Source organism: Coregonus clupeaformis, chromosome 7, assembly GCF_020615455.1.
Source record: "Coregonus clupeaformis isolate EN_2021a chromosome 7, ASM2061545v1, whole genome shotgun sequence".
Classification (NCBI taxonomy): domain Eukaryota; kingdom Metazoa; phylum Chordata; class Actinopteri; order Salmoniformes; family Salmonidae; genus Coregonus; species Coregonus clupeaformis.
Window position 1 is genome coordinate 51452647 of NC_059198.1, and position 23402 is coordinate 51476048.

The following is a 23402-nucleotide window of genomic DNA, read 5'->3' on the forward strand; positions in this document are numbered from 1 at the left end:
ACATACTGTAGGACATACTATAGGACATACTATAGGACATACTATAGGACATACTGTAGGACATACTATGGGACATACTATAGGACATACTATAGGACATACTATAGGACATACTATAGGACATACTATAGGACATAGTGTAAGACATACTATAGGACATACTATAGGACATACTATAGGACATACTGTAGGACATACTATAGGACATACTGTAGGACATACTATAGGACATACTATAGGACATACTATAGGACATACTATAGGACATACTATAGGACATACTATAGGACATACTATAGGACATACTATAGGACATACTATAGGACATAGTGTAGGACATACTATAGGACATACTATAGGACATACTATAGGACATACTATAGGACATACTATAGGACATACTGTAGGACATACTATAGGACATACTATAGGACATACTATAGGACATAGTGTAAGACATACTATAGGACATACTATAGGACATACTATAGGACATACTGTAGGACATACTGTAGGACATACTATAGGACATACTATAGGACATACTATAGGACATACTATAGGACATACTATAGGACATAGTGTAAGACATACTATAGGACATACTATAGGACATACTATAGGACATACTATAGGACATACTATAGGACATACTATAGGACATAGTGTAAGACATACTATAGGACATACTATAGGACATACTATAGGACATAGTGTAAGACATACTATAGGACATACTATAGGACATACTATAGGACATACTATAGGACATACTATAGGACATACTATAGGACATAGTGTAAGACATACTATAGGACATACTATAGGACATACTATAGGACATATTATAGGACATACTATAGGACATACTGTAGGACATACTGTAGGACATACTATAGGACATACTATAGGACATACTATAGGACATACTATACGACATACTGTAGGACATACTGTAGGACATACTGTAGGACATACTATAGGACATACTATAGGACATACTATAGGACATACTATAGGACATAGTGTAAGACATACTATAGGACATACTATAGGACATACTATAGGACATACTGTAGGACATACTATAGGACATACTATAGGACATACTATAGGACATACTATAGGACATACTATAGGACATACTATAGGACATACTATAGGACATACTGTAGGACATACTGTAGGACATACTTTAGGACATACTATAGGACATACTATAGGACATAGTGTAAGACATACTATAGGACATACTATAGGACATAGTGTAAGACATACTATAAGACATACTATAAGACATACTATAGGACATACTATAGGACATACTATAGGACATACTATAGGACATACTATAGGACATACTGTAGGACATACTATAGGACATACTATAGGACATACTATAGGACATAGTGTAAGACATACTATAGGACATACTATAGGACATACTATAGGACATACTATAGGACATACTATATGACATACTATAGGACATACTATAGGACATACTATAGGACATACTATAGGACATACTGTAGGACATACTGTAGGACATACTATAGGACATACTATAGGACATACTATAGGATATTCTATATGACATACTATAGGACATACTATAGGACATACTATAGGACATACTATAGGACATAGTGTATGACATAGTGTATGACATACTATAGGACATACTATAGGACATACTATAGGACATACTATAGGACATAGTGTAAGACATACTATAGGACATAGTGTAGGACATACTATAGGACATACTATAGGACATACTATAGGACATACTTTAGGACATACTATAGGACATACTATAGGACATACTATAGGACATACTGTAGGACATACTGTAGGACATACTTTAGGACATACTATAGGACATACTATAGGACATAGTGTAAGACATACTATAGGACATACTATAGGACATAGTGTAAGACATACTATAAGACATACTATAAGACATACTATAGGACATACTATAGGACATACTATAGGACATACTATAGGACATACTATAGGACATACTGTAGGACATACTATAGGACATACTATAGGACATACTATAGGACATAGTGTAAGACATACTATAGGACATACTATAGGACATACTATAGGACATACTATAGGACATACTATATGACATACTATAGGACATACTATAGGACATACTATAGGACATACTATAGGACATACTGTAGGACATACTGTAGGACATACTATAGGACATACTATAGGACATACTATAGGATATTCTATATGACATACTATAGGACATACTATAGGACATACTATAGGACATACTATAGGACATACTATAGGACATACTATAGGACATACTATAGGACATACTATAGGACATACTATAGGACATAGTGTATGACATACTATAGGACATACTATAGGACATACTATAGAACATACTATAGGACATACTATAGGACATACTGTAGGACATACTATAGGACATACTATAGGACATACTATAGGACATACTATAGGACATAGTGTAAGACATACTATAGGACATACTATAGGACATACTATAGGACATACTATAGGACATACTATAGGACATAGTGTAAGACATACTATAGGACATACTATAGGACATACTATAGGACATACTATAGGACATACTATAGGACATAGTGTAAGACATACTATAGGACATACTATAGGACATACTATAGGACATAGTGTAAGACATACTATAGGACATACTATAGGACATACTATAGGACATACTATAGGACATACTATAGGACATAGTGTAAGACATACTATAGGACATACTATAGGACATACTATAGGACATACTATAGGACATACTATAGGACATACTATAGGACATAGTGTAAGACATACTATAGGACATACTATAGGACATACTATAGGACATACTATAGGATATACTATAGGACATACTATAGGACATAGTGTAAGACATACTGTAGGACATACTATAGGACATACTATAGGACATACTATAGGACATACTATAGGACATAGTGTAAGACATACTATAGGACATACTATAGGACATACTATAGGACATACTATAGGACATACTGTAGGACATACTATAGGACATACTATAGGACATACTATAGGACATACTATAGGACATACTGTAGGACATACTATGGGACATACTATAGGACATACTATAGGACATACTATAGGACATACTATAGGACATAGTGTAAGACATACTATAGGACATACTATAGGACATTCTATAGGACATACTATAGGACATACTGTAGGACATACTATAGGACATACTGTAGGACATACTATAGGACATACTATAGGACATACTATAGGACATACTATAGGACATACTATAGGACATAGTGTAAGACATACTATAGGACATACTATAGGACATACTATAGGACATACTATAGGACATACTATAGGACATAGTGTAGGACATACTATATGACATACTATAGGACATACTATAGGACATACTATAGGACATACTATAGGACATACTGTAGGACATACTATAGGACATACTATAGGACACACTATAGGACATAGTGTAAGACATACTATAGGACATACTATAGGACATACTTTAGGACATACTATAGGACATACTATAGGACATACTGTAGGACATACTGTAGGACATACTATAGGACATACTATAGGACATACTATAGGACATACTATAGGACATACTATAGGACATAGTGTAAGACATACTATAGGACATACTATAGGACATACTATAGGACATACTATAGGACATACTATAGGACATACTATAGGACATACTATAGGACATACTATAGGACATAGTGTAAGACATACTATAGGACATACTATAGGACATACTATAGGACATACTATAGGACATAGTGTAAGACATACTATAGGACATACTATAGGACATACTATAGGACATACTATAGGACATACTATAGGACATACTATAGGACATACTATAGGACATAGTGTAAGACATACTATAGGACATACTATAGGACATACTATAGGACATACTATAGGACATACTGTAGGACATACTGTAGGACATACTATAGGACATACTATAGGACATACTATAGGACATACTATAGGACATACTGTAGGACATACTGTAGGACATACTGTAGGACATACTGTAGGACATACTATAGGACATACTATAGGACATACTATAGGACATAGTGTAAGACATACTATAGGACATACTATAGGACATACTATAGGACATACTATAGGACATACTGTAGGACATACTATAGGACATACTATAGGACATACTATAGGACATACTATAGGACATACTATAGGACATAGTGTAAGACATACTATAGGACATACTATAGGACATACTATAGGACATACTATAGGACATACTATAGGACATACTGTAGGACATACTGTAGGACATACTATAGGACATACTATAGGACATACTATAGGACATAGTGTAAGACATACTATAGGACATACTATAGGACATAGTGTAAGACATACTATAAGACATACTATAAGACATACTATAGGAGATACTATAGGACATACTATAGGACATACTATAGGACATACTATAGGACATACTGTAGGACATACTATAGGACATACTATAGGACATAGTGTAAGACATACTATAGGACATACTATAGGACATACTATAGGACATACTATATGACATACTATAGGACATACTATAGGACATACTGTAAGACATACTATAGGACATACTATAGGACATACTATAGGACATACTATAGGACATACTGTAGGACATACTATAGGACATACTATAGGACATACTATAGGACATACTATAGGACATACTATAGACATACTATAGGACATACTATAGGACATAGTGTAAGACATACTATAGGACATAGTGTAAGACATTCTATAGGACATACTATAGGACATACTATAGGACATACTATAGGACATACTATAGGACATAGTGTAAGACATACTATAGGACATACTATAGGACATACTATAGGACATAGTGTAAGACATACTATAGGACATACTATAGGACATACTATAGGACATACTATAGGACAACTGTAGGACATACTATAGGACATACTATAGGACATACTATAGGACATACTATAGGACATACTATAGGACATACTATAGGACATACTATAGGACATACTATAGGACATAGTGTAAGACATACTATAGGACATACTATAGGACATACTATAGGACATAGTGTAAGACATACTATAGGACATACTATAGGACATACTATAGGACATAGTGTAAGACATACTATAGGACATACTATAGGACATACTATAGGACATACTATAGGACATACTATAGGACATACTATAGGACATAGTGTAAGACATACTATAGGACATACTATAGGACATACTATAGGACATATTATAGGACATACTATAGGACATACTGTAGGACATACTGTAGGACATACTATAGGACATACTATAGGACATACTATAGGACATACTATACGACATACTGTAGGACATACTGTAGGACATACTGTAGGACATACTATAGGACATACTATAGGACATACTATAGGACATACTATAGGACATAGTGTAAGACATACTATAGGACATACTATAGGACATACTATAGGACATACTGTAGGACATACTATAGGACATACTATAGGACATACTATAGGACATACTATAGGACATACTATAGGACATACTATAGGACATACTATAGGACATACTGTAGGACATACTGTAGGACATACTTTAGGACATACTATAGGACATACTATAGGACATAGTGTAAGACATACTATAGGACATACTATAGGACATAGTGTAAGACATACTATAAGACATACTATAAGACATACTATAGGACATACTATAGGACATACTATAGGACATACTATAGGACATACTATAGGACATACTGTAGGACATACTATAGGACATACTATAGGACATACTATAGGACATAGTGTAAGACATACTATAGGACATACTATAGGACATACTATAGGACATACTATAGGACATACTATATGACATACTATAGGACATACTATAGGACATACTATAGGACATACTATAGGACATACTGTAGGACATACTGTAGGACATACTATAGGACATACTATAGGACATACTATAGGATATTCTATATGACATACTATAGGACATACTATAGGACATACTATAGGACATACTATAGGACATAGTGTATGACATAGTGTATGACATACTATAGGACATACTATAGGACATACTATAGGACATACTATAGGACATAGTGTAAGACATACTATAGGACATAGTGTAGGACATACTATAGGACATACTATAGGACATACTATAGGACATACTATAGGACATACTATAGGACATACTATAGGATATACTATAGGACATACTATAGGACATACTATAGGACATACTATAGGACATACTATAGGACATACTATAGGACATACTGTAGGACATACTATAGGACATAGTGTAAGACATACTATAGGACATAGTGTAAGACATTCTATAGGACATACTATAGGACATACTATAGGACATACTATAGGACATAGTGTAAGACATACTATAGGACATACTATAGGACATACTATAGGACATAGTGTAAGACATACTATAGGACATACTATAGGACATACTATAGGACATACTATAGGACATACTATAGGACATACTATAGGACATAGTGTAAGACATACTATAGGACATACTATAGGACATACTATAGGACATACTATAGGACATACTATAGGACATACTATAGGACATACTATAGGACATAGTGTAAGACATACTATAGGACATACTATAGGACATACTATAGGACATACTATAGGACATACTATAGGACATACTGTAGGACATACTATAGGACATAGTGTAAGACATACTATAGGACATACTATAGGACATACTATAGGACATACTATAGGACATACTATAGGACATACTATAGGACATAGTGTAGGACATACTATAGGACATACTATAGGACATACTATAGGACATAGTGTAAGACATACTATAGGACATACTATAGGACATACTATAGGACATACTATAGGACATAGTGTAAGACATACTATAGGACATACTATAGGACATACTATAGGACATAGTGTAAGACATACTATAGGACATACTATAGGACATACTATAGGACATACTATAGGACATACTGTAGGACATACTGTAGGACATACTATAGGACATACTATAGGACATACTATAGGACATAGTGTAAGAAATACTATAGGACATACTATAGGACATACTATAGGACATACTATAGGACATAGTGTAAGACATACTATAGGACATACTATAGGACATACTATAGGACATAGTGTAAGACATACTATAGGACATACTATAGGACATACTATAGGACATTCTATAGGACATACTATAGGACATACTATAGGACATACTATAGGACATACTATAGGATATACTATAGGACATACTATAGGACATAGTGTATGACATACTATAGGACATACTATAGGACATACTATAGGACATACTATAGGACATACTATAGGACATAGTGTATGACATACTATAGGACATACTATAGGACATACTATAGGACATAGTGTATGACATACTATAGGACATACTATAGGACATACTATAGGACATACTATAGGACATACTATAGGACATACTATAGGACATACTATAGGACATACTATAGGACATACTATAGGACATAGTGTAGGACATAGTGTAGGACATACTATAGGACATAATATAGGACATACTATAGGACATAGTGTAGGACATACTATAGGACATAGTGTAGGACATACTATAGGACATACTATAGGACATACTATAGGACATACTATAGGACATAGTATAGGACATACTATAGGACATACTATAGGACATACTATAGGACATACTATAGGACATACTATAGGACATACTATAGGACATACTATAGGACACACTATAGGACATACTATAGGACATACTATAGGACATACTATAGGACATACTATAGGACATACTATAGGACATACTATAGGACATACTATAGGACATACTATAGGACATACTATAGGACATACTATAGGACATACTATAGGATATACTATAGGACATACTATAGGACATAGTGTATGACATACTATAGGACATACTATAGGACATACTATAAGACATACTATAAGACATACTATAGGACATACTATAGGACATACTATAGGACATACTATAGGACATACTATAGGACATACTGTAGGACATACTATAGGACATACTATAGGACATACTATAGGACATAGTGTAAGACATACTATAGGACATACTATAGGACATACTATAGGACATACTATAGGACATACTATATGACATACTATAGGACATACTATAGGACATACTATAGGACATACTATAGGACATACTATAGGACATACTGTAGGACATACTGTAGGACATACTATAGGACATACTATAGGACATACTATAGGATATTCTATATGACATACTATAGGACATACTATAGGACATACTATAGGACATACTATAGGACATAGTGTATGACATAGTGTATGACATACTATAGGACATACTATAGGACATACTATAGGACATACTATAGGACATAGTGTAAGACATACTATAGGACATAGTGTAGGACATACTATAGGATATACTATAGGACATACTATAGGACATACTATAGGACATACTATAGGACATACTATAGGATATACTATAGGACATACTATAGGACATACTATAGGACATACTATAGGACATACTATAGGACATACTATAGGACATACTGTAGGACATACTATAGGACATAGTGTAAGACATACTATAGGACATAGTGTAAGACATTCTATAGGACATACTATAGGACATACTATAGGACATACTATAGGACATAGTGTAAGACATACTATAGGACATACTATAGGACATACTATAGGACATACTATAGGACATAGTGTAAGACATACTATAGGACATACTATAGGACATACTATAGGACATACTATAGGACATACTATAGGACATACTATAGGACATAGTGTAAGACATACTATAGGACATACTATAGGACATACTATAGGACATACTATAGGACATACTATAGGACATACTATAGGACATACTATAGGACATACTATAGGACATAGTGTAAGACATACTATAGGACATACTATAGGACATACTATAGGACATACTATAGGACATACTATAGGACATACTGTAGGACATACTATAGGACATAGTGTAAGACATACTATAGGACATACTATAGGACATACTATAGGACATACTATAGGACATACTATAGGACATACTATAGGACATAGTGTAGGACATACTATAGGACATACTATAGGACATACTATAGGACATAGTGTAAGACATACTATAGGACATACTATAGGACATACTATAGGACATACTATAGGACATAGTGTAAGACATACTATAGGACATACTATAGGACATACTATAGGACATAGTGTAAGACATACTATAGGACATACTATAGGACATACTATAGGACATACTATAGGACATACTGTAGGACATACTGTAGGACATACTATAGGACATACTATAGGACATACTATAGGACATAGTGTAAGAAATACTATAGGACATACTATAGGACATACTATAGGACATACTATAGGACATAGTGTAAGACATACTATAGGACATACTATAGGACATACTATAGGACATAGTGTAAGACATACTATAGGACATACTATAGGACATACTATAGGACATTCTATAGGACATACTATAGGACATACTATAGGACATACTATAGGACATACTATAGGATATACTATAGGACATACTATAGGACATAGTGTATGACATACTATAGGACATACTATAGGACATACTATAGGACATACTATAGGACATACTATAGGACATAGTGTATGACATACTATAGGACATACTATAGGACATACTATAGGACATAGTGTATGACATACTATAGGACATACTATAGGACATACTATAGGACATACTATAGGACATACTATAGGACATACTATAGGACATACTATAGGACATACTATAGGACATACTATAGGACATACTATAGGACATAGTGTAGGACATAGTGTAGGACATAGTGTAGGACATACTGTAGGACATACTATAGGACATAGTGTAGGACATACTATAGGACATAGTGTAGGACATACTATAGGACATACTATAGGACATACTATAGGACATACTATAGGACATACTATAGGACATAGTGTAGGACATAGTGTAGCTACTGTGTGTAATTACAAAGCCGTCAGTGAAACGATTATCCATATGGTATTATCCATATGGTATTATTCATTTACATTTTTACATTTTAGTCATTTAGCAGACGCTCTTATCCAGAGCGACTTACAGTTAGTGAATACATTTAGTTTTTATACTGGCCCCCCGTGGGAATCGAACCCACAACCCTGGCGTTGCAAACGCCATGCTCTATCAACTGAGCTACATCCCTGCCGGCCATTCCCTCCCCTACCCTGGACGACGCTGGGCCAATTGTGCGCCGTCCATGAGTCTCCCGGTCGCGGCCGGCTGCGACAGAGCCTGGATTCGAACCAGGATCTCTAGTGGCACAGTTAGCACTGCAAAGCAGTGCCTTAGACCACTGCGCCACTCAGGAGGTTGAGTTATTATCCATATGGTATTATCCATATGGTATTATCCATATGGTATTCAACTTTGCTTAGTTGCCATGAAGATCCTTGTCACATTGTTTCTAAAGGTGTGGATAATATTGCGTTGTTGTAGACTTTATGAATGTGATTTTAGGCCTCCTTGTCTATGAGGGATCTATTTTGCCCGATACAAATACCTGACTGATTCATATGGCACCAGAACTGGGATACGTCCAAAATGGCACCCTATTCCCTGTATAGTGCACTACGTTTTACCAGCTCTGACATTTGATATGTTCCCATGATCACCATCTCTGATTGGTCCCCGGTATGCTAATGACTTACAGTAAATAAGCCAATAGGAATCATTTTCCACCAGCCAGTTACAGTAACCAATATTTCTGTCAAATTTCTCCTGAGACAAATTACCTTGTACTCGACTAATCTCTATCACGCCTTTTTCTTCACACCAATACTATTGTCGTTTATTTCAATAATAAGGCTTCGTTTCAATCACTCAATCACTGCCTTTTACCGATGTATCTCTTTTATGCATTTAATGGCCACCTTTTTCTCACACCAATACTGTTCCATTGTCTAATTTCTGCTTAACAATAAGGCTACATTTCAATCACTCTTTTGTACACAAACATTGATGCACATAGTATAGCTGTTCAAATACTATGATGTGTTCACATGTATTTGTTTATCTCTGTCCCATGATTGTGACTGGCTTCACATTCAAATGCTTAGCTGGAGATCCTATGTGTGTGTGTGTGTGTGTGTGTGTGTGTGTGTGTGTGTGTGCGTGTGTGTGTATGTGTGTGTCAGAAATACATCTAACTGAATTCAGTGACGCATGACTGCATGGACGGACACAACAGCAACCCATCACAACAGGGAAAGAGTTGGTTGGTGCTGTTAAGTAAATCCCAAATCGCTTGCAGGGCAACAACACAAATCTGAACAGGACACCCAAATCGCAATTAGTGATTGAGTGAAGTACAAATCCACCAAACTATGTGGGCCTGTGTGGTTCTAATCCTTTTTTCAATCTTCTTGGATTACACTCCTGTGTTCTTCTCAGGTATTGTTTTTTTTTTTTCTCCTTTTGACTTATTATGATATTTCATTTTTGGGGAGTTGAGTTATGGGTTTTAAGCACTATGCAGTATAAGCAGAGGCCCTGTAGAACACAGATTGATGAAGGGACTGTGGCCAGGTCTAGAGCGCATGGAGGAATTAACAATGGATGTAATGTTCTCTCATAAGGATACATTTACCAGTTTAGTAGTAATACAACTATTACTGGGGTTACGACATAATTGCTTTATCCTTGGTGTCATTGTGTCCTGACCATCCCACTTCTGACACCAATGTAGCAAATTCAGGGTTTTTGTCAGACTGGGACTCGAACCCTTGGCTTATTTTGTTCCAGTGCTTGTAATGAACTTCCTGATGATTACTAAATCTGTTTTGTTTTTCAGAAAATATGTTACGTAAGCCTGTCTCCCCTTTACACACACTGCCTCGGCCATGCTCACCGACCGGATGAAGGCAACAGTACACTCCATTGAGCCAAGGTAAAATCCAATACTCAGCCTGCCGTCTGTGAGACAGGGATGGGGGAAAAAACAGCTGTAGACATCTTCATCCAATATATGACAGAAAAGCACACTGCCACGCTCACAGTAAGGCTCACACACAAAACATGAACACACACACTCACACACACACACACACACACACACACTGACATTGCATGATGAGAAAAAAGTGAGTGTGAGGCACGTGATTGCCGGTCTATGTCAATTGCAGTGCCAGCTATCGAACCTCCACATAGATTTTAAGACGCATGGCTGTGCTGAACGGGGGGAGAGCACACAAACATGCTGCGGAAGCTTTTCAATCATAGGGGAAGGGGACAGTGGCTCACAATTGGTTTTTGCAATCCGTCCTACCACAATACATTTCACGTCTCATTTAAGCACTATTTTTACCCCTCTGTCCGTGAGATATTTTATAGGTAATTGTTTAATGACTGTTAGATATTACAACCTATGGTTATTGTTAGGGCCTTGAGATATAGTCTATAACTACAGTAAGGGCCTTGAGTTATAGACCATAACTACAGTAAGGGCCTTGAGTTATAGACCATAACTACAGTAAGGGCCTTGAGATATAGACTGTAACTACAGTAAGGGCCTTGAGTTATAGACCATAACTACAGTAAGGGCCTTGAGTTATAGACTATAACTACATTAGGGCCTTGAGTTATTGACCATAACTACAGTAAGGGCCTTGAGATATAGACTATAACTACATTAGGGCCTTGAGTAACTACAGTAAGGGCCTTGAGTTATAGACTATATTTACAGTAAGGGCCTTGATATATACACAATAACTACAGTAAGGTCCTTGAGTTATAGACCATAACTACAGTAAGGGCCTTGAGTTATAGACTATAACTACAGTAAGGGCCTTGAGATATAGACTATAACTACAGTAAGGGCCTTGAGTTATAGACCATAACTACAGTAAGGGCCTTGAGTTATAGACTATAACTACAGTAAGGGCCTTGAGTTATAGACTATAACTACATTAGGGCCTTGAGTTATTGACCATAACTACAGTAAGGGCCTTGAGATATAGACTATAACTACATTAGGGCCTTGAGTTATAGACTATAACTACAGTAGGGCCTTGAGTTATAGACTATAACTACAGTAAGGGCCTTGAGATATAGACTATAACTACAGTAAGGGCCTTGAGTTATAGACTGTAACTACAGTAGGGCCTTGAGTTATAGACTATAACTACAGTAAGGGCTTTGAATTGTAGACTATAACTACAGTAAGGGTATCGAGTTATAGACTATAACAACAGTAAGGGCCTTGAGTTATAGACTCTAACTACAGTAGGGCCTTGAGTTATAGACTATAACTACAGGAAGGGCCTTGAGTTATAGACTATAACTACAGTAGGGCCTTGAGGTATAGACTATAACTACAGGAAGGGCCTTGAGTTATAGACTATAACTACAGTAGGGCCTTGAGGTATAGACCATAACTACAGTAAGGGCCTTGAGATATAGACTATAACTACATTAGGGCCTTGAGTTATAGAGTATAACTACAGTAAGGGCCTTGAGTTATAGACTATATTTACAGTAAGGGCCTTGATATATACACTATAACTACAGTAAGGTCCTTGAGTTATAGACCATAACTACAGTAAGGGCCTTGAGTTATAGACTATAACTACAGTAAGGGCCTTGAGATATAGACTATAACTACAGTAAGGGCCTTGAGTTATAGACCATAACTACAGTAAGGGCCTTGAGTTATAGACTATAACTACAGTAAGGGCCTTGAGTTATAGACTATAACTACATTAGGGCCTTGAGTTATTGACCATAACTACAGTAAGGGCCTTGAGATATAGACTATAACTACATTAGGGCCTTGAGTTATAGAGTATAACTACAGTAAGGGCCTTGAGTTATAGACTATATTTACAGTAAGGGCCTTGATATATACACTATAACTACAGTAAGGTCCTTGAGTTATAGACTGTAACTACATTAGGGCCTTGAGTTATAGACTATAACTACAGTAAGGGCTTTGAATTGTAGACTATAACTACAGTAAGGGTATCGAGTTATAGACTATAACAACAGTAAGGGCCTTGAGTTATAGACTCTAACTACAGTAGGGCCTTGAGTTATAGACTATAACTACAGGAAGGGCCTTGAGTTATAGACTATAACTACAGTAGGGCCTTGAGGTATCGACTATAACTACAGGAAGGGCCTTGAGTTATAGACTATAACTACAGGAAGGGCCTTGAGTTATAGACTATAACTACAGTAAGGGCCTTGAGGTATCGACTATAACTACATTAGGGCCTTGAGTTATAGAGTATAACTACAGTAAGGGCCTTGAGGTATCGACTATAACTACATTAGGGCCTTGAGTTATAGACTATAACTACAGTAAGGGCCTTGAGGTATCGACTATAACTACATTAGGGCCTTGTGTTATAGACTCTAACTACAGTAAGGTCCTTGAGTTATAGACTCTAACTACAGTAAGGGCCATGAGTTATAGACTATAACTACATTAAGGGCCATGAGTTATAGACTATAACTACAGTAAGAACCATGAGTTATGGACTATAAGTACAGTAAGGGTCTTGAGTTATAGACTGTAACTACAGTATGGCCTTGAGTTATAGTCTATAACTGCATTAGGGCCTTGATCTGGTCACCTAGTTATTGTATACTGACCCTGAGGCATTGTTTTCAATATACTTAAGTTATTCCTTCTTTTCTTCAGAGTTTTGGTGATGAAATGGGAACAATTCTACTTGGTGAAAGATATTCGGTCTACAACATCTGTATTACAATATATTCTAATCTGTTCTGCCCTTGGTGTAGCTAAGTGGGCATTAAATAGGCATTACAGGAAAAGAGAATTGCATGAAATGGTCTGTGTTATTCTATTTCTGGTTATTGTGAAGGCATGAAGCATGTTCCTATTTGATGAGTTGCTATTGGTCCCTTGACGTGCTGAAATGAGCGCCGCTGCAAATTTAAAGTGTGAGGAACTGTCCACGGCGCTGAAGTGAGTGGCCAGTTGAAACATCTACATAGTGCTACACTTTTATTTTATTTTATATTTTTCTCTTGAAGTGAACATGTAATGCATCTTGAGCAGAGTACATTACACTGTAACACAATTTGATAATCGTTCTCCATGTTAGGATTGGGACGATGCTTAATTTTAATGTTTTGTCAATTCACATGCCGACTCAAAAGTAGCCCATGTGCCTGTCTTCCATCTATGTTTTCTAAAAAGGGCTCTGACTCAGACCCAACGTTATTACACTTCCACAACCATCCTGTGATTGTCACGTGATAGATATTTTTCGCTAGTCAATCAGTATTCTGTAGTCTTATCTTTTGACCTGAGATGATTTACAAATATTATTTGCGACATATTTCTTATTATATGACTTATACAGGCACAAACAAATATACCCATAACAAATGCATTTATATTGATTAAACACGATGGTTCCACTACTTAAATAATGCTTGAACTGTGTGTCTCGTTAGACATCATAACTCACTACATGTCAGTATGCTGTAGCGCTACATGATTGTCCGTATTATAACCGCTCCGCCTGCAAGCCGAATCAAAGCCGTGCTCAATAGTCTCTATGGCCTTTGTATTTTTTTTCGATCAACGACTTTTTTTTAGACAAGGATTAAGTAGAATCCAAAGTAGTATTTCCCTTTACCCCTGCGTGGTATCGCATGTGTTTGTCTAGATGTTCCACTAACTGAAGTGGCTTCCGCGCCTTCGCTCACCCCATTCCGGGGAAGCCACGGAGTGAACTAGTCGTTTCGCAGCAAGTCTCTGCTCTCCGCGTGAACAACAATGTCCCGGTTTAAAAAATAAACATATCGGTGTGTTACATGTCTTCACTAATCTTCGCAAAGTTACGGAATGAAGCTTTGAGAGAAAAGGTAAGGTCTACCTACCTGTTTTGGTATGTTGGAGGGATGGTCGCGTCTATATAAGACACCTTTTGATAGTGTGCCTTCTGATAGCTGACAGGAAAAGTTTATAACTGTCTATGATAAAATAGAGCATGGATAATTCATTGTTTTACACAGTGCTTTAGCAATAAATAGGCTATGTAAGTACAGTGGATTATGCATTTCTAATTTATTAAATTGCTACCCTATACCTTTGATTTATTTGTAAGTTTGCCGCGTCTTGTAAAGCTTGCCAAAGTGTTGTTGCACACTTGCTGTTCGGGAATATCTGTGAGATAATTGAGCCAATATGCCTCACTGTAGGGCTCACTATCCAATACACACACACACTACATACGCACACACATATAACACGCGCACACATGCATACTGACGCCACACACACACACACACCACATAGGCCTAAGCTGCTGCGACTGTCTATCTATCCTGTTTCCTAGTCACTTTACCCCTACCGATATGTAGATAGCTACCCCTATTACCTCGTACCCCTGTTGCACATCGACTCGGTACTGGCACTCCCTGTATATAGCCATGTTATTTTTACTCGTTATTTTTATTCGTTATTCACTGTGTATTTATTCCTCATGTCACTGTTTCGATTTTGTGCTTTATCTTATCTTTAAATCTGCATTGTTGGAAAAGGACCCATGAGTAAGGATTCCACTGTTAGTCTACACCTGTTGTTTACGAAGCATGTGACAAATAAAATGTGATTTGATCAGACGTCTGACGGATTCATGGCACCGCTTATACAGTGGTGAGATCTGTGTGGGGAGTATAGGCCTAATGCATTCAGACCTCTATAGGTAAACGCTATAGGGACTGGTTTCCTTTGCTACTCAATGGAGGACATTCAAATCGCTCTTAAATCCAGGACTAGGCTTAATATGTTTCCGGGAAACCGGTCCTAATTAGCAAATCAGGTGCAGGGTCATTAATAAACATTCAGTGTTCTCCTATTCTCCATCTCTGCTGTTGATTGTTTCATTCTCTCCACGGGATCGTCGCCGCTGGACGATTTACTGTCAGAATGGATCGAATTGTAATATCATCTGGGCCCTCCCCAATGCTAAGATCATGACCGTGCGAGAGATTGCTGCGGACTCAAACCCCTGTAGAAATCAGTTGTTTCCACTCTTGCCAGTGTCGGGTAAATTGCAGTGGAAAGTCAGCTAACAGACTGAGTCTTACACACGGTGGAATGACGTTGCTAAACTGTCGGCAACTCTACTGACTCATCAAGATTTTAGGTGGGCGACTGTGTGTGTGTGTGTGTGAATGCTGTAATTTGAGCGCGTAATTCGTAATGTAGCCTATGGGGTGGAGTGCATGCTTTTGACATCACCCCATGTCTTAATTTAACAGACCTCTATAGCATACTTCTCGTCTTCATTTAACAGACCTCGACTCCTCTCGTCTTCATTTAACAGACCTCGACTCCTCTCCTCTTCATTTAACAGACCTCGACTCCTCTCCTCTTCATTTAACAGACCTCGACTACTCTTGTCTTCATTTAACAGACATCTATAGACTACTTCACTTTTCAAACCTTCATTCATTTAACCCGGGCAGATATGGGGGCTCACGAGCACCATATTTAGGCATGGTGTAGGCTTATGTGTTTAACAATTTGATATTGTCCAAGTCCAAGTCAATGACTAACATCACCACAATGTCCAATGCGCATATTCTGCGCGCAACCTGACAAATATAACGTTTACCTAACATTTAAACAGTTAGGCTATATCATAAACCAAACCGACTGAATTTAAGAGAGTTAAATAATTTGAAAAATAGTTAAATAACTAATAATAATAATAATAATAATAATAATAATAATTATTATTATTATTATTATTATTAATAATATCCTAATTAAATGCAACCTTTAGGACCCTGCAGAACGCACAAGTATTGAGGTAGAGGTAAGGGTTGCAATCACTAGCTCGTATTTGGGAGAGATTGCTTATCTTTCATATAGATCACAGCTCCATCCTTGTTAGATGGTGGCAGGCAGCGGGAACCACTGCTCACAGTGATCTCTCATTTGTCTTCCAAGTTTAGCTACATCAACCCCATTGAGTCTCAGACCGGTCCTAAAAGAGTACTCTCTGCTAGGGAAAAAAATACTGAGTTATACAAGAATATTTAGGCTGAGTGTGCAGTTTCATCCGATGGACTCCAAGTGCGTTGTCTCCTACCCGCAATCTCCACTGAGCAGTTTGCAGCCTTGCGCTGTGATGGGTAATGCGCGAGGGACGCGTGTAGTGGGAACAGTGGAGGATATTCTCAGCAGCGCTGTAATTGTCCCCTTTTAGTGCCTGTAGTACATAGCGAGAGAGAGAGAGAGAGGGAGAGGGTGGGGGGTAGATTCAGATATTGCCGGGGTCAAACGTATTGACTGTGGATCTAAGAAATTATACAAATAAAACGGAAATTTCATGAAAGACAACGGAGCGTTCGCGTTTCCCAAAGTTTTTCCTAGTGGAATTGTTCGTCTCCTGCGGACACGGTTCTGTTGCCTCCAACGTTGCAATAAGGGAATGGCACGTGATGACCAGCTGCGCGCGGGACATAGCCTAATGTCTAAATATTCACCTTTTTCTGTGATTGTGCTGATCTAAGACCTCCGGACAGCGATCAGTCATTTGTATTGAAGTGGGAGAAAATCTCCTCTGATCCCGTTTGTCTTCGCCTAAGAGATGTTGCACTTGCACAGCGATTCCAGGAAGATGTACGTGTGCTTGGGGGGACCATTCAATCGCTGCCTCAAGCTCCAGTCAGCTTGTTTTAAGTCTTTGGTCATCAATTTTTAGCATCGCCTTTCTCCCGAACTCGTCACATTACGGTTAACACGCGCATTTTAAAGGGGATCCTGTGGTCAGTGCTGAACTTGTTGAACACTTACAAAGACTGGACAGTTCACCGTGAATTGAGGGCAAACCTAAAAATGTAAGTATGCATAGAGAGAAATTAGATAAAGCTAAGTCTATTTTGCATTGTACAATTACATTTTAAGTCGTTAAAATTGTTGTCAACTTCGTTAAAACACTGTATGCTGTATGAAGGTAGCATAAATACTAATCTTTCAATATTTCCTGGAATTGTAGCTTAAATTTTGTTAGCAAACCACCTACTTCAAAGTGGGAATTATGTTATGTATTTCAACTTTTGGAATAATTTGCCATGGCAGATAATGCAGTAGCCTATACGGATGAAGTTGAACTCGGTCCATACTCATTTAATGACCTTCATGTAATGAAAACATGAATTACTTGACTCTGGTGCACTGTTGGCAAAGTTTAGTCTACTGGCGATTTGTGGAAGCGCCCCCTTGTGGAATCAATTCCATATAAGTATTCCATAAATGGATAGCCTAACAGATTATATATCATTCAATGTAATGAAATGCTGCTGAAAAAGAGACTATTCATTCTGTATTTTTATTGGGCGTTTTTAAAGGAAACATTCTACATGGTTATGTCCTGTTCAGCCCTGTCCTATCCATACACCTGCTGTAGTTTAGTCCCAAAACTAGCGGGGTACCAACATAGAAGGTTTGTTATGGATACGACAATCTATCCTGAATCCTTTTTGAAGGTTTGATAGTGTGGTTGTATTCACTGTAGTACTGTTTGAGTGGTTGTTGTATTCAGAACACCTTTCTTTCCTCGCTTTTCGAATCCAGGCTTATCCTCTGACTTGACTTTGATTAGATGTGGTTAATAGTAATGGTGATGAGAAGACAGTAATATGTATATTATACAGTTGAGATTGGTTCACATTATTGCAGTATACTATTATTGCAGTATACTATTATGTTCACCCTTACATTATGATGTTGATCTAATTTGAGCGATAGTCATTATCTTCTTCAGTCCCACTTATAGCTTTGCAATGTTGTCAGTAGTAACACTTGCATTTGCTACTTTATTTACCTTATTATTTAGCCACGGATGCTTTATTTTAAACATTGCTTGTTGATGGATTTTGATAAAGGGAATTGTAACAGTATCAGCCATTATACACACATATTACTATTACTATACACGTTGTCTATGTCCAGTGGGTTGCCTGGCTGGGCCTATTCTAAGGGCTGGAGGTGGACCTGTAGAGGATCCAGGCATGCCTCTGTGAAAGTTCAATAACATGGGAGCAGCCTTCCAGGAAAAGTGTCTTTAATAATGCATAAGGTTTTCCTCTTCCTGTTTCGCAATGAAGTGTGTGCTGGGTGGCCAAGGAAGGAAGAGGAGAGTGTGGGAGGGAGGGAGGGAGGGAGGGAGGGAGGGAAGGAGGGAGGGAGGGAGGGAGAGAGGGAGGGAGGGACAGAGAGGGGGAGGGAGGGAGGGAGGGAGAGAGAGAGAGAGAGAGAGAGAGAGGGAGGGAGGGAGGGAGGGAGGGAGGGAGGGACAGAGAGAAGGAGGGAGGGATGGATGGACAGAGAGAGAGATGGAGGGAGGGATGAATGGACAGAGAGGGGGAGGGAGGGAGGGAGGGAGGGAGGGAGGAAGGGAGAGAGAGAGAGAGAGAGAGAGAGAGGGAGAGAGAGAGAGAGAGAGAGAGAGAGAGAGAGAGAGAGAGAGAGAGAGAGGGAGGGAGGGACAGAGAGAGGGAGGGAGGGAGGGATGGATGGACAGAGAGAGAGATGGAGGGAGGGATGGATGGACAGAGAGAGAGATGGAGGGAGGGATGGAGGGATGGAGGGAGGGAGGGAGGGAGAGAGAAAGGGAGGGAGGGAGGGGGGAGGGAGGGGGTCAAGGAGTAGTAGTGACGGTGGCTGGTGTAGACCGTTCCCCTCTTGTCTCATTTGATGCAGTATGTTTCTATATGTGGCGCTGGAGTAACAGACGCCCACACACACAGCTCCGCTCTCTCACACGCAAAGTGCATGTGGCTCGTTTCCCTACCTCGTTTCCCTAGCTCGTTTCCCTAGCTCGTTTCCCTAGCTCGTAAGAGGAAGGAGGGAGGAAGGAAGGAGAGTGTGAAAGGGGAGGGAGTACGAGAGAGTGGGGGGGAGTAAATGAGAGAAAGGTAGAGAGAGGGAGTGTCTGAAAGAGGGAGGAAGTAAAGAGAGAGCGAGAGCTGTAGGGGCAAGTCAAGCGCGTCTTGACAGCTGAGCTGATGCATTGTCTTGCCTTCAGAGGTCCAGGACCTGTCTGGCTACAACAATCAGATTATATTAGAGGGGGAAGGGACGGCTGTCATGTTCCACCACTGTTCTGGGAGCCAGGAGCCAAGACCAAAACCTCCGCTTTGATTTCTCCCTGCTCCCCTCCCTGACAGACAGACAGCCATGCTGAATCACTGAAACTGTTGTTATAGCTTCATTCATTAGCTAGTCTACACCACATCATTATTAAAGAAAGATCATACACCTGTATGCAAGCTGAAGACAGAGGAGAGGGGAGGGAGTGTGGGGATCAGCTGGTGCCGTTGTGATGGTGTGCCACAGAGATGTGTGTCAGGCCCGTCACACATTCTGGAACATTCTGGAACATTTGGCTGTCATGTTTGCAGGGGCGTGCTCCGGTTGTCTGCCACATGTTTATTTATGAGGACTGTCATATTGGCAGGTTGTTAACGTGGAAGATTTAGGGACTCTGGGAAAGGCAGGCCCAGGAATGTAAGGAGAGAGAAGAGCCCTCCATGCACGACGCAAGACTCCCTGTGATGCTGGCCCAGCTCCCTCTCTCTCTCTCTCTCTCTCTCGCTCTCTCTCTCTCTCTCTCTCTCTCTCTCTCTCTCTCTCTCTCTCTCTCTCTCTCTCTCTCTCTCCCTCTCTCTCTCTCTCTCTCTCTCTCTCTCTCTCTCTCTCTCTCTCCCTCCCCCCTCTCTCTCTCTCTCTCTCTCTCCCCTCCCCCTCTCTCTCTCTCTCTCTCTCTCTCTCTCTCTCTCTCTCTCTCTCTCTCTCTCTCTCTCTCCCTCCCTCCCCTCTCTCTCTCTCTCTCTCTCTCTCTCTCTCTCTCTCTCTCTCTCTCTCTCTCTCTCTCTCTCTCTCTCTCTCTCTCTCTCTCTCTCTCTCTCTCTCTCTCTCTCTCTCTCTCTCTCTCTCTCGCTCTCTCTCTCTCTCTCTCTCACCCCCCCCTCTCTCTCTCTCTCTTCCTCTCTCTTTCGCTCTCTCTACATGTCTCTGTCTGTCTTTCTCCCACGCAAGCCATGCACATCACTGGCTTTGTTTAGCGAGAGACGGAGAGGTAGACAGAGAGAGACAAGGAATATCTGAGAAGGCAAAAGGAACAGGTGAAAAGGGAGGTAGATGAAGAGGAGAATGGGGCAGGATGTTGGGAGGCAGTGATGTAGGAGGGAGATGAAGAGGAGGGTATTCATACACATGAGTCAGTCAGAAGCTACTGCAGTAGTTGTAACCACAGCCATGCCAAGCATGCATGTCTTTCCCTACTGACTTTTAAACACTCAGCCATGCTCGGGTGGCCCCAGGGACGACATGGAAGCGGACGCAAGTGGGTGTTTCAAAGCTTGAGAGAGAGAGAGAGAGAGAAAAAGAGAGAGAGAGAGTGTGATAGAGAGCGATAAAGAGAGAGAGAGCTCTCTAGCAGGTCATAAGGACCCTGTAAAACATTTATGGGTTTAAATATAACATCAACCTCAGCATTGCATCATTGGTGGGATCCTACGCCCCAAAAATACACTCCCGTCTATGTATACACATCAGCCAGGGAGCCAGGAGCCCAGTACTGATCACCTAGGTTACCTTACACTGATCACCTAGGTTACCTTACACTGATCACCTAGGTTACCTTACACTGATCACCTAGGTTACCTTACACTGATCACCTAGGTTACCTTACACTGATCACCTAGGTTACCTTACAGCAGGAATCACTGAAACATTCTAGTCATTTACCGCAGGGTTTCTCAAACTTTTTGTTGTTGTTGAATTTATAGATCTTTGTTGAAATACAGTTAATTTCTCCATCTTAAGCTTAAATGTCTTTCACGTCCTCTAAAATCAAATCAAATCAAATGTTATTTGTCACATGCGCCGAATACAACAGGTGTAGAAATGCTTACTTAGCCTTAACCAACAATGGGGTTTTAAGAAAATAGAGTTAAGAAAATATTTACGAAATAAACTAAAGTAAAAAAAAAAAAAAAGTCACACAATAAAATAACATGAATGAGGCTATATAC

General features: G+C 38.8%; 1 protein-coding gene across 3 annotated transcripts in view; it reads left to right on the plus strand.

Moving 5' to 3' along the window:
- Positions 1 to 18659: 18659 nt before the first annotated feature.
- Positions 18660 to 23402, plus strand: part of LOC121570344 (netrin-G1-like) — a 217913-nt gene continuing 213170 nt past the window's right edge. For all 3 annotated transcript variants that reach the window (XM_045221423.1, XM_045221424.1, XM_045221425.1), the window contains exon 1: positions 18660 to 19202. The gene's annotated coding sequence lies outside the window, so the exon portion shown is untranslated. The remainder of the gene's footprint in view (positions 19203 to 23402) is intronic.